Source organism: Malania oleifera, chromosome 4 (genome assembly GCF_029873635.1).
Source record: "Malania oleifera isolate guangnan ecotype guangnan chromosome 4, ASM2987363v1, whole genome shotgun sequence".
Lineage (NCBI taxonomy): Eukaryota > Viridiplantae > Streptophyta > Magnoliopsida > Santalales > Ximeniaceae > Malania > Malania oleifera.
In genome coordinates this window covers 32,432,796-32,445,922 of record NC_080420.1, presented here as the reverse complement: position 1 = coordinate 32,445,922, position 13,127 = coordinate 32,432,796, and the positions used below count along the sequence as shown (strand labels likewise).

The following is a 13,127-nucleotide window of genomic DNA, read 5'->3' as shown; positions in this document are numbered from 1 at the left end:
CTAGATGGTAATATTGTGGCAAAGGATCACCATGATAATTGTAGTTCCGATTGTTGATGTATTGAACCTGTTCTTGACTCGCTCCATTGCTCGGATCTATCCTACTTGTAGTTGCCACATATTCTGCACTTTGTGGTATCCTTTGGGTTGTCATAGCTAAAATCTGATGGGATAGAGAAGCAACTTGAGTTGAAAGTGTAGCGAACGACTCCAATTCATGAATCCTAGCAACTTTCTTAGCCATAGTTATTTTAGTTGGCCATTGATAATTATTTGAGACCTTTTCTTCCAAAAGAGCAGTAGCACCCTCAGGTGTCTTTGACATCAAAGTTCCCCCGGACACATCATCAACTAAAGTCCGAGTTTGCCTGTTTAACCCATTATAGAACATCTGAATTTGCAACAAATCCGGCAATCCATGTTGTGGGCAGTGTCAAATCAAATCCTTATACCTTTCCCAAGCTTCATAGAGTGATTCAAAATCATGTTTCTTGAATTGACCAATCTCACTCCTGAGTTAAGCTATTTTTGTAGGTGGAAAGAATTTAGCCAGAAACTTTTCTGCCATGTCCTGCCAACTAGTGATACTTTTCAATTGTAATGATTGTATCCAACCTCTTGCTTTGTTCCTCAAATAAAAAGGGAACAATCTTAGTCTAATGGTGTCTTCAGTAACACCATTGATCTTTACAGTATCACAAATCTCCAGAAACATCGTTAGATGGATATTGGGATCATCAATTGGTGATCCACTAAATTGAGCCTACTGCATCATGCTGATTAATGTGGATTTGAGCTCAAAATTGTTGGCATTAATGGGTTGGCGTCTGATACCCGAATAGTTGTCATTCACAACTAGCCGTACATAATCCTTCAAGGCGCATGGCTGGTCATTTTGTTGTCTGTTATCCATAGCTAGTACCCTTTTTTTTCTTAGTGCTCTGAGCATTCTTTCAATCTCCGAATCAAAAGGAATAATGAGACGGGTTCTAGCACGATGCATCCAACATAAAAAACACACTTGAAATAAAGAAGATAAAAATAAAATAAAATAAAATAAAAGAGAAAATAAATAAATAAAATAAAAAATATAAAAATAAAATTCTAAATTAAAACCAAGATTACTTTGTATCGATATTGGCAAAAATAAGAAATACTCAATCTCCGGCAATGGCACCAAAAACTTGATCGGTGCAAAACTGTAAGTGCACAGTATCGTAGTTTTGTAATATAGTGATGTGAAGAGTATTGTCCTCAGGGATTGATGTATTAATTTTACCAAGTACCGAAATTGTATTGATCTTGATTTTATTTAGAAAGATTAATAATCTTAGAATGTGAAATTGAAATAAGGCTACTTTAAATAAACTATTCAAGAGAAAAAAAAAACTTGTTGCCACGTATCAAATTAATGAGGGTGAAAACTTCTAGGAAACCGATTTCACCTAATTTCTCACTATACTTTACTTATCTGGTTAACTTGACTTTGTTTTCTCTGTTTGTTAGCAAATCTCCAATTTTTTCAAAAGTTTCTTTCGATAGTCAATCAGAACCTATTCTTGTTTATTATTTAACATAAGAATATGCAAATTAATAACGTAAGAATGCAATAAGACCCTCGATTTTTTAATGCTATGTAAGTTCATACAAGTCTTTCGATCTCTATATTTACCTATGCTGAATTATCCAAGATTTATCCTATAATTCCCCCTTTCGGTAGAAAATCACAAGACCAACATCATCTAATTAATGGTCAGTTAATTAAAAGAATTAAGCATAGAATAACTCAGATAAACAATTAAAAAAACTACTTCAAATTAGCATCGAAGAGCAAGTATAGTTTAAAATTGGGCTACATCGTTTTCCTAAAATACAAAAATTACTTAATGCCAAAAATTAAATCCAACATAAACAATTTCACCATGGTTTTTTTGTTTGGAGAGTAAAAGACAAAACAACACCCACAGCACCGCCGTCGCGCGCCGCTTTCTGGTTCCCAAAAAGATTTTAATTTTTCAGCGTACCGCCAACCACCCTTATTGTTCGTGTGTTGAGTCCGCGCAGCCTACCTCAAAGCCTAAATAAACCTGCTACAGCTCTGCCTCCCAACCTCCTGTACATGCGCCCCCCTCTCCAAAAGAATAGCTCCCCGAAAATAGTCCTTAAGCTCCCAGAAAAAATTCATCCATTCATCCTCCCTGTGTCTCCCAAAAAGAAATTATTCAAACCTTCTCGTGTGTGGTGCGGCCTCCCCCCCTCCTTTCAAACTTATGCATGGCCTCCCCCTAAGAAAACCTAAGTGGCCTCCTTTATTTGACTTTTCAAAAAATTTCCTTTCTTTCCTTTCTTTTCTCTTTTCTTTCTTTTTCTTTGTGTTTCTCCCAGCGCATCACCCAACACCCTCTAAGAGGACCCGGATGCATGGTCGAGTCACGTCATCCTTTATTTATTTTTTTTTTCTTTTCTTGTTTCTTCCTTTTTTTGTTTCCAGTGCACAAGTCTGATTTTTGACCTTCCTACACCCCGTAACTCTCAAAGCTCAAGACACGAAAATTGTAGAGAAATTCCTTGGCTTTCAACCACATTTTTAATTATCTCGATTAAAGCACGAATGAAAGAGTTACGCATGGATTACAAAATAGTGTCGAAAACGGTCTCTCTTTGCGTGCATGGCTCGACTTCCAAAAATTATCCTGCAATACTAAAATATGATTGTCCGCAGATTTTCAACAAAAGTAGGCTAATTATCTTTAAATTATCAAATGAACTCCATGATCAAAATATTATATGTTATTGGACATTTAATCAAAATTATGATCTTTAATGCGTGAATTTTAAATGCCTAATTATGCATTTTTGATGCGTAATCATGTATCGTCAGGTGTCCCTGGGTCAAATTCAAGAATTCTGCCACTTTTGCATTTTTAGTGGTAGCAGGGAAATACCGCTCGAAGAATAATTCTTTGAAGCGGCTCCAAGTCATGGCTATAGGCACAGGCCTCTGCTCCTCTAGCAATCTCACTGATCTCCACTAGCGTTTAGCTTCTCCTACCAACTTAAAGGTAGCAAATAGGGCTTTCTGCTTATCTGTACAAGGGAGAACATCCAACGTCTCCTCAATCTCCTGGACCCAGTCCTCAACCACGAATGGGTTGGACCCTCTGGAAAATGGCAGGGGATTCATATGTGTAAACTGCTTAATCGTGTAGCCCCGTTCCCCTAAATTTTTTGTCATTTCTACCATCACTTGCTAGGTGACACTACGTAGCACCACATTTGAATCTCCACCGCCCAAATTAGAAGGCCCTGCATCATCACCTCCAACATGTGCATTGCTACTTTTAGGGTCCATCCTGAAAAAGGAACAAACAGTCTTAGAATTCTACTATCTTAATACGGTCAATGCAGTCATTGAACTATATAAAATATACTATATCCTTACATGACCTACCAACTTAACGTTCTTACTCCAAATTTAAGATTTAGTCTTACCACTTAAAACAAGAACCGGTGATAGTTTACTATGACTTTCTTGAAATCGTCAGCCCAGAAAAATCACAGAAACCACAACGCAATTTCCTGCCTCTAGGCTACGAGACAGAATCCCAAATACCAATCTTAACCTCCAACAATGACTTACTATGATCACAGTCTACCCATCTCTTATCCTCATCAAAATTCATTCCTATACTCTGGTAATGCTATTCGCTATTTTCTAAAGTCTACAGAACCTAACAACCTAAGTTATGATACTAAACTGTAATGCCCACATTTTTCTACCATTTTTTTATCTATATAAATATATTTCTATAAAATAAACCTGCTCTGATATAAGAATCATAATACTGCCATCATAACAACTCTGATACCAGACTGTAATAACTTGTGTAAAACTCTATACATAATCCATGTGGCAAACGCACTATAGTAACCTGGGTTGCTCAGAGTGGCACTAGGTACAACAGTTCTCAAACAACCATACAACTCAGTAGAAGCATCTATATATACATATACATCCAATAGCAATACCAGAGTTCTAACCATCATCCTGTTTATACATAAGTCCCCAATAACTATTCATCCATATACATCCCAAAATCATACACATACTTTCCTATACAATGCGGTGTCTCACTATTACTTACCCTGAATAGTACGTTTAATCTTTGCTCTGTAGAACTCTAAGCTTGTCTACCTAGGTTTCTTGAAATGATGAAGCTATAAGAGTGAAACACCTCTCAATAAGACATAACAGATTATTATCAGTATGTGGCAACATGAGTTTTAATGTTTCAAATACACTTTCATAGTCTATTTTTTTCTTACTCAGTGAACTCATATAGAGAACTGTATGCGTACCCATAAAAATACTTTTTAGTTTACATATCTTTCTATCAAATCATGCTATAAGTAAAATAAGTATCTCAAACCATACTCTGTATAAACTAGTATCTCAAATCATTCTTTGTATAAAACAAATATCTTAAATCATACTCTATATAAAATAAATATCTTAAATCATTCTCTGTATAAAATAAATATTTCAAATCATGCTCTGTATAAAATAAGTATCTTAAATCATGCTCTGTTTTAACTATGCATCACTATTTATACTCTGTATAATAAAATAGTATCTCTGCATAAGTAAATGTGCATATATGTATAGAAGAACTGTTCTGGATGGATAATACTGTAGCGTCATGAATTAACCCTGCATGATCCGGGTTGTGTGGCCCGAAGGCTACACCTAGCCATGGTTGGCCTACTAGACTCGATCAACTATGTCTATATTTGTAACTGTATCTGTAACTATAAGTACGATTCACCTACTTAACTGGTGTGGACTCCAAGGGGTAACTCTACACTTCAATGGCCAAATCGACTATGCCACCAACACCCTATCAAAGAAGTGTGGTTGCACTGGCAACTATGGGGCTACGGTACTGTGCCTAACTATGGTCCATCAAGGTTCTTAAACCATATAATGGGATTTCCAAAAACAATATATACATGATAACATTAACACATTTTGTTAAAAACTGTCATACTATATACATTTGTAGAAAAACATTGTACCTCTGTATAAAGTTACTATACTGTAGTTCCATAAGGAACGTTGTTTCTCTGTATAAAATATCTATGTTGTAGTTCCACTAAGGGAACAATGTATCTCTGTATAAATATATGTACTGTAGTTCCATAAGGAATGCCATAGTTCTATATAAAACACTATATTACTGTATAAAATATCTGTATAAAACTCTTGTACTATAGTTCTATATAGAACACTATATCTTTGTATAAAATCAGTATAAAACTCTGTATGAACTCGGTTACATTGTAGCTTTATAAAAAGCACTATCATACTATGGTACTATATAAAAATTATATCTTTGTCTATATATATACTTTTCCATAAACTGATAAAGTTATTTATGCATAATATTCAACTCATGCCACACATTTTCTCTGATAATATGTAGTTTAATATATTGCTGAAAATATTGATATAATTATCTCTAGGGTTTTACTCAACCCAACCCAACTTACACAAAGTGTATCATTTCAAAACTCCCATCTCATATGTTTGTGTACCTAGGAAAACTCAAATATCATTTCTAAAATCACATACTATAATTTTAGCAGTTAACTCTGTAAAAATGGCTAACATAATATATTCTTCATACCTTATCCCAAAAGTGGTGCCTATGACGCCCAAACCACAGATCTACTCTGGTTAAAATGTTGGTGGTTGAATTTGGAATCCAGAGATATTTTCCATTCTTCAATTGGCACACGTTTCGCCGAAAAATTGAGGAGAGAGAAAGTGAGTTGAGGAGAGAGAGAGAGAGAGAGTTGGCGAGATGGCTTTTGGGGGGGTCTCAAATTGTAATTCAATTACTCCTGAAGCTTCAGAGGAAGTTAGTATATATATATATATATATATATATATTATTTAATTAATAATTCTTATTAATTAATTTAATTTAATTGATTATTCATTATTTTATTTTATTTTTTTTATTTATTTATTTTTAGGATTATAACCCTAATCAAGTATAACTATTTTTGGGGTCGTTACACAAAATCCATCTCATGACGTTTCCATGAATGAATCCATATTAATCAAAGTTTCTCTCCAAGGCAAAACAAGGAATTAAAGATATGTCACAATTATAAGAATTGTAATCCTGTGACTTAACTTACTTTAGCACCCACATGATTATGATTCAAATTCATGATACATGTAGGAATTGAGAAAATTGACCCACACTTTTGTTTTATTTTATTTTCTCCCTCTTTTGAAAGCCCTTAAGACACAAGGTGTGACTCTTAAAAAGTGCTTTAAAGAGTAAAACTCTCTTAAATTACCCCTAAAATCTCCCTTGTTGTGAATCCTTGACTTTTTAATTAGAGTGTGAGGTGAATAGTTGAGCTCATGAACTCTTCCATTTTTGCTCAACCATGTTTTCATCTTATTTAGAGTGAATAAAATGAGTCATTATTCAATGAGTGATCTTGGACCCATGCACTTAAATTAAGCTCAAGTTTAAGTAAATAATAACATCAATTCCTGTCGTTCGCCCACTTATGTTTGCCCACTTGTATGTTAAGTTTATCAATTTGTTTCATTCTTGGAAACGTACTCCCCATGCGGGATACTTAACGCATTAGTTACAGCACTGCCCAGGTCGACCCATTTTTTTTCCTTCTCATTCATATTCAATTAAATTTAATTAATGAATTTTAGTTATAGAGGGTCCACCCTAAGGAAAGCAAAAAAAAACCCTGTTTCTCCTTTATCCTCAGTCCATAGAGACGGCGAGAGAGCAAGTCAAAATAGAAAAAACTCACATTGGGTTTAGGGAAAAAATATTTTCTTGTGAATGAACAAGATTTTGAGGAATTGTCCATACTTAAAATTAGAAAAAAGGTAATTCACCAACCTATTAAGATTGGTGTTTTACAAATTTAGTTGGGTGACCACACGCACATACATATATGTTGTATAAATTGAATGCACAACGGAATTTGCAATCACACAAGTGCAGCACTCAATGGTAAAATATATAGAAATAAATATCACACTAACTATAAATGAAAGCATTAGAAACAGTAACACAAGGAATTATGTGGTTCAGCAATACTTGCATTCATGGGAGCAAACGACAAAGATTCACTATCTTTCTTGTCCAAAGTACATGAACAATACAACCATCTGATAGTACATAAATAGAGTTCCCAAAGGTTTTCCCTCCAGACCCCAACCATATTAACGTCCATTTTCAAAATTTAAAATCTACGTTGGGTATCCTGAGCCAAACCGCCGATGGTTTGTGCCAAATTGTCGATGGTTTTAGATAGAATATAAATTTCCTAAAATCAGGTGTCAAACCATCGATGGTTATAGCCAATCCGTCGACGGTTTCCCTGCTGCTCTTCGGCACTTTGATTTTCCACCATGTTTTCTCTCTCTTTGTACATGCATTCCATTCATTATATAAGCCACATATCACAACAATCTCCACCTTGGCAAATATACACCCCTTAGGATAAACCAAAAACATAGCCCGCTACTCCATCTTGACCTTGGGATGTTAGGTTGGGAATGCCTCCCGTCTAGCAACTAGAGACAAACACTAAGCCCAAATAAAGCTTGAACTTGCCTATGGCAGCTTCGGCTTCTGCTATGAACCCCGATTCAGTTTTAGATGTAACAACCTGAGACTATGCCCTAGCCTTCCAACAAGGTCTTCCCACAATAGTAAACACAAAACTTGTTGTAAGCCTTTTATAACCAAAAACCCCCTATATAGTCTTCAACAAATCTTACAACTGACGGATCACTATGTTGCCTGTTGAAACACCCCATTACACCAGCATAGGGGACCATTGACATATCCCAGGCATCACCATCCGTCCTTGGGTATCGAGCGGTGGACATTTTACATTGATTCTCCATAGAACCCCTTTAAGATGGCAAATAAAGCCTCCCTACAATTCTATCCACAAAGCCACCCTGATATAACACCAATCTCCCTGTAGCTCTATCCACAAAGCCACCTTGAGATAACACTAATCTCCCTGTAGCTTTGTTTATGCGAATCTTCAAACCAAGACCCTTCTTGATCGTACCCAAAATATTCATGTCAAAACCTTTTAATAGACTTCCTAACTGATTAGCCTCAGTCAAAGCCTTCCCAACCAATAACATGTCATTCACAAATGATAGATACATCACCCCTTGCATCCTATCACCCTCTTCCCCACTAGAAGCCTCACTAACTCCCACACCTGATTCTTATGCAATAATTTCATTTTTATCCACCATAACACTCATCCATCTAATTTTCCCTTTGCTGTGCACTGCAAGTTGAAAAATAGTATGAACCTTGCTGCTGGTAGTAATGACTGCATAAAACACCAAAATGTCAAATTTATACCTGAGTGGTGGTTTGATAGTACCCCTAGGCCTACCGTGATTCTGTTGGTCTCCCGAGCCAAAACTCCCTGCAATATGAACAATGTCATTTCTGCCTTGAGTCTGTAGCTCCACCTGCATGACATGCCCATTTCTGTTGCAATTTATACCGTGATATTATTGACCCGAAATAGAACTCCCTGCATTTCTGCCCTGAGTATCTAACTTCACCTAAATCATATGTTTTCTGCTACTGCAATTTTTTGGCATTTGTTTCTCTTCCTTTACCTAAGTACACTGCCCAGGCTTTCTCACCAAAAGTGATGTCTCCATTGATCACCGCCTTGTTTGCCACTGAATCACCCAGTTTGAACCCACCTTTCTTATACCCAAGAAAGATGTACTTCTTGGACATAACACCAAGCCTAGATCCAACATCACTAGAAATGTGCACTTGTTGACATCCACTCAAACCCGAGTAGTATACCGCAAAACATGCCTACAATTCATCTGCAACTCTCACATCTAGTGATACCTTTTGCGATCGGTTAAATGAGAAACGCGTCATACTCACTAATTTCACCAAGAAGCTCCCTACAATCCTTATATATAACCTGCCCTACTCACAAAACTCCTTGAACAAAACCAGTGGACTTAGTCCCTATGTCTAACCTTAGGATCGATCTCTCTCCTAGTCCAGCTCTCCACCTCAACCACAAGTTAAACATGGTAAACACCTCAGGCTTGTGCCACATAAGATAAACCAAGACCTTTTGTGATAAACCCACAAAAAACATATGTCTTCCCCGTGATGCTATTCTCACTAGTCCCCAAACATCTAAATACATGTAGTCACCCATATGCCCTAACCGCATATGCCACAAAACATCTAACTCATATTCTACAACTGCAGCTCTGATACCAATACCCAGCATAATTTTCAAATTTTGAAAATGGACATTAATATGGTTGGGGTTTGGAGGGAAAACCTCCAGGAATTCTATTTATATGTCATATAAGATGTATTTGTAGATGATAGTTGTAAAAAGAAGAGATAGTTGTTTTGTTCATATAATTTGGACAAGAAAGGTAGTGAATTTTTGTCGTTGGTTCTCGTGGATGTAGGCATTACCGAACCATGTAATTCTTTGTATTACTATTTCTATTGTTTTCATTTACAGTCAGTGTGATTGTTATTTTTATATATTTTACCATTGAGTGTTGTGCTTGTGTGATTGCAAATTCCGATATGCATTCGATTTATACAATAAATTGGTATTAGAGCATTGCAGTAATTGGTCTATGGATCTTCATCTGCGAAATTTGACGTTGTCAAGTTTGATGGAACTAGGAATTTCGGTTTGTGGTAGAGAAGGGTGAAAGATCTCTTAGTGCAGCAAGGGATGGTGAAAGCTTCATAGGGAATTCAACTAGAAAGCATTGATGAAACAAGTTGGAATGAATTGGAGGCAAAGGCAGTATCAACCATCCAACTTTGTTTTGCTATTGACGTGTTGTATCATGTCATGGATGAGGATTCTCCAGCTATAGTTTGGAGGAAACTGAAAGTCGGTATATGTCTAAGTATTTATCGAACGAACTATTTCTTAAGCAAAAATTGTATTGGCTTAAGATGATAGAAGGTTTGGATTTGAACTAATATATCAACGCTTTCAATCAGATTGTGAGTGATTTGATGCGCATTGATGTAAAATTCAAGGAGGAAGACAAGGCGCTAATGCTATTGAATTCACTACCAGCGTCTCACGTGTATGATAACTTGGTTAGTACTCTAGCATGGGGCAAAAAAAGCCTAAATTTGGAAGAGTTGACAAGCACATTGCTTGGTTTTCATCAAAGAAAAATGACCAACAATGAAGTTTCATATGGTGAAGGGCTTGTGGTGAAGAGTAACTAATAACGTGGAAGACGTAAGTCCTGGAACATATCTCGGTTGCACTCTAGGAAGAGGAAGGACATAAAGTGTTTTAGCTGTGGTAAAATTTGGCACATAATACTGGAATGTCCAGAGTGGAAGAAAGGGAATGCTACAAATCAGCAGGGTCTGCAAAATCTGCACTGGGTATCCCAAGTCAAACCGTCGACGATTATAGTCAATCCATTGATAGTTTCCCTACTCCTCTTGATGTAGGACGTGGCTGGGTAACCTAATCCTACAGGTTTAAACCCCCAATCAACACACACATGGTCAACACTTTAAAATAAGAATTGAGTCAACCAAACATTAATCAAACAAATCATGCTTTATCACACGGGTCCAAGGATTTTGAAAAGGTCCATAGTCTGATTCATAAGTCAATCCCATGATGGTTCTTTCACAAAAGAATCAAGTGATGTGCTACAAAGATGCTATTAAATCATTCAAGAAAATAAGTCTTTGTTATCACAATCATGTTCCCACAATTTTCAAGCAAGTATGTGTATAAATATTGAAACTTTCAAGTTCAAGGATCTTGAGTCGACTGGGTTTTAGGGTCAATCACCTAGGAAAGTCTAATCCCATTTTCTAGGCTGGCAGGGTTGGGTCAGCCGCCTGATTCGCGATGGTGCTGAAGCACAAGACAGGATTTTTAAGGTTTTATGCAACTGTGGTTTATAGGATCTCAAACAAGGATTTGAAACAAAGTTAGGAAGGGATTAGGATAAAGATTACCGTGTGGAATTGATGGATATCTTACCAATGATCAACAAACTTGAATCAAACCAAGAAATCCTCAAACTTTCGGTGAACAGGTGTAAGTGTTGCTATTGTTGTTGTATGCGAATGGCATGGGAGGATAAGAGATGGTGAAGACATGATGGATAGGTGTTGGTCTCGCACCAACTGATTTCTGAGGAGAACATCGTAGCCTCTCACCACTCAATCTCAAGGATTGGAACAAAGCTCAAAGCTTTACAAAGGAAGAACCCTTTTTTCATTCAATAACAATACCTAGCCGTCTTTCAACTCTTACAATAGTAAAATATATATAGGGGAAAGAAAGACACAGCAATATTACATATTAAATAAAAGTAAAAAAAGCTTAATTCGTATTGGACCATCTGGGACTCAAACTCGCGTATTTTGGGGTTTAGAAGACGGTATTTTTGACTAGGTCGTGCCCCAAAAGGCTCCTGGTCGCACTCCTGGTCAAAGCTCTCGGGATTTTCTCAGTGTGCAGGCGACCTGGTCGCACCTCAAGGTGTTTTGGTCGCGACCTGGTCAAGACTCTCGAGAAAATCTGCAACTGCTAATGGATAATTTCAACCGCAAACATGATTTAGTATTTAGGCTATAACGTTTGTTATAGAGCTTCAAATAAAGCGATCTTGGTATCAAAAGAAAGCTAACAAAATTTCCCACAAATTTTGTGTTCAACCCATTTGAATATGGGAAGGTTTTGATAAAGAAATTTGTACATCAAATCATGGGTTCCTGCAAAACAGATTTTTGAGATTTAATGGTAGTGGGCTTCCAAAGGCCGTCCACTTGTTAGAACATCCGCAAAAGAAAGGGGTAATGTATGCCGATCCCCATCACCTCCTCAGCACTTTGATTTTCTACCATATTTTCTCCCTTTGTACATGCATCCCATTCAGTACATGAGTCACATATCACAACAATATAATATATATATATATATACACACACACACATATACATATCCAAAATTTTAAGGATTTTCTCTTTTAAAACTTAGATTTGACATCTTAGAAAAGAAAATTAATGGGCTATGCTTATGAGTAAAATATTATTTTATCATTATGCTTAAATATATTGAAATATTAGTGAAATTTTACAAAATTTATTCATTAAATATATTATTATGTGTTAATTAGTCATTTCAAAGCCGTTAATTAATTGATGGATACATATATATAATTTACTCTCTCACTCCATAAATTTTATCAAGTTAAAAAACGAAAAGAAAAAAGAAAGGGTGAGGGGCATGAAACACGTGAGATACTTGTGAAAAGGGAATCCAAAGAGACACACATATTTGGAAGGGACATATCACAATTCAAAATCAGGCATGCGTGGGGGCACCATATTGTATAATGTCCCCTTCACTTGAGAACCATTAAACATGTTGTCTAATGTCTTTGGTGCAACCCCCTTTCAAACAACATCTACTTTCTTCTTTGTTTGGGAGCTTGAAAGTTAGGATTTGAATTTAAATTTATATAAATTTATGGATTCCCGAAAATTTTACGTACCTAAAATGAAAAGTCATTTTGAGTGGATTTTCTTGACCTTTAATAGAAAATGGTAATAAAAGATTAATATACGAGAAAAGAGACTTGATGTGTAAGTTCATAAAGAATTTAACTTTTTAAAAGACAACTTTTCGAAGAAAGAAAGTAATCACTTTTCTAAATAAATAAATAGAAAACGACAAATACTACTTTTCTAGATTTTTCTTCCAAAAAAATGTATTTTTATTCTCAGTAAGAAATCTGTTCTATCTAGTGTATTGATGACCATTCTAGCGTACTAGGCATTGATGAATTTTATAGCATTAGTTTACTTCAAGTATTAGTGTCACAAAAGTAAAGAATAACAACAACAACGACAATAAAATCAAACCTTAAGTCTCACTAGGAACCTTAAGTCCCATTAGGTGAGGTCAATTATATGAATTTTTTTCTACCAATTTATGCGATCATGGACCCTTTTTTTTTTTTTTTGAAAAATTTAGAACTA

General features: G+C 35.9%; 1 non-coding gene across 1 annotated transcript; it reads left to right on the top strand.

Annotated features, from left to right (window-relative positions):
• Positions 1-413: 413 nt before the first annotated feature.
• LOC131154755 (small nucleolar RNA R71) lies at positions 414-520 on the top strand. Its single transcript, XR_009136662.1, has one exon. It is a non-coding gene; the product is annotated as a small nucleolar RNA R71 (small nucleolar RNA).
• Positions 521-13,127: the final 12,607 nt, after the last annotated feature.